Raw genomic sequence first — 2,124 nt, 5'->3', positions numbered from 1 at the left:
TCAGTTATTAGCTGTTAGTTATTAGCTGGTAGCGGTCAGTTATTAGCTGGTAGTTATTAGCTGTTAGTTATTAGCTGGTAGTTTTTGCCTCCTCTGTTTAAGCTTCATGTCGAACAGCGAGACTCAGCCGAGATACGTGAGAGTGATGACGGGGAAGTGAAGGGACGGTCAACAGGGGTGGAAGGCCTCAGTCCCACACTCAGGGTTCACCTCTGACCTGCGACAGTAGGATGAGGTCACACTTCTGCTCGTACTGACCATGATGTCATGTCTCAAATCAAAACTAATCTTCATATGAAACTTTTTCTCGTCACTAGTTGATGAACTCGCTTAAAGTTTCAGCCACTAAAATGGGAATAAAACATCCACCTGCTGATGCTCAGGTTTGACGTTGTTCTTCCACTGAGCTGAACAGATCAGATTTACCAGGTAACAAAAGGAGATTTTAATAAAAATGTACTTAAATATCAGCAAGTTTATTTCTTGTACAATTAACATACTTTTAATTTTAAAATGCAATTATTGTTGAGTCAGAGTTAAATACCTTTGGATTATTTAAAACCCTCCAGTTTCCACTGCAGTGTGTACAGTGTGTTTCTGTCCACACACACTGATGTCACAGTGAAGCAGCAGCTGACTCCAGGTGTCGGTGTCGTCCTTGATGACAGAAGGTGTAGGTGGATATTTAGTCCCGCTCACAGGTTAGCGGCGGCTAGGCTAACAGGATGCCACCTAGTAAAACACATGGAGCAGCTTCCTGCTGTGTGATATTCAACAGTAAGGGTCACTGGAGGTATGACTGCAAGCAAATGGCACCATCTGTCTGAGAGCTGCAGCCAGGCGTCCTGCAGGCTGCAGGAGGAAACTCAGCCCCGGTTTATTTACACCTCCAGTCTGACGCTCTGCAGGCTCCATGCCGCTACAGCAGCTCAGGTTTTATAGCTTCACTTCTGAAAACTAATCTCTTTTAATCAGAGCCGCTCCATTTATCAATTAATCAACGGATGGAGAGTTAACTGGCAGCTACTGATAATCATTTAAATCAATTTACCTCATACAACAAACACTATGATTCACAGAGTTTCTCAGTCTTAGATCAAACTGAAGGTCAGATCGTCTGAAGACATCACTTTAACTTTTTTCAAACGATGAATAAACCAATCAAGAAAGTAATTGGCAGATGAATCAATAATGAAAATGAATATAGCAGCTCGTTAGCATTGTGCCTGTGTATGAACTGCAACTGTCACAGCAGGTGACTGACTGCTCACCTGTCATCAGTCTGTAAATGACTGACAGGTGAACGGCCTCGCACCAGTTCATCGAACATTTATGTTCAATGTTTTAAAGATTTCAGAGATCAGAAAGGAAAAAGCAGTTTGACTGTACAAACCTAAACTCCATTATTATAGCTCCGCCCATCACACAGTCATGGCTGGGAGCTTTCCTCTCGTCTTCATCAGTGGTTTAGTTCCTGTGCTGAGGATGAGGGTGAGGATGAGGGTGAGGATGAGGGTGAGGATGATGATGATGATGATGAGGGTGATGATGATGATGATGAGGGTGATGATGATGGTGATGATGATGATGATGATGAGGATGAGGGTGAGGATGAGGGTGAGGATGATGAGGGTGAGGATGATGAGGGTGAGGATGAGGATGATGAGGGTGATGATGATGATGAGGATGAGGGTGAGGATGATGATGATGAGGATGAGGGTGAGGGTGAGGATGATGATGAGGGTGATGATGATGGTGATGATGATGATGAGGATGAGGATGATGATGATGATGATGATGAGGGTGAGGGTGAGGATGATGAGGATGAGGGTGAGGGTGAGGGTGATGAGGGTGAGGATGATGAGGGTGAGGATGATGAGGATGAGGGTGAGGATGATGATGATGATGATGAGGGTGAGGATGATGATGATGATGAGGGTGAGGATGAGGGTGAGGATGATGATGATGAGGGTGAGGATGATGATGATGATGAGGGTGATGATGATGAGGGTGATGATGATGGCGATGATGAGGGTGATGATGATGAGGATGATGATGATGATGATGATGATGATGATGAGGGTGAGGATGATGATGATGAGGGTGAGGGTGAGGATGATGATG

Source organism: Seriola lalandi, unplaced genomic scaffold (genome assembly GCF_002814215.2).
Source record: "Seriola lalandi dorsalis isolate HSWRI2012SDOR001 ecotype SW California unplaced genomic scaffold, Sedor1 jcf7180002054991, whole genome shotgun sequence".
Taxonomy (NCBI): Eukaryota; Metazoa; Chordata; class Actinopteri; order Carangiformes; family Carangidae; genus Seriola; species Seriola lalandi.
The sequence above is the reverse complement of the archived record's forward strand: the minus strand, read 5'-3'. Positions refer to the sequence as shown.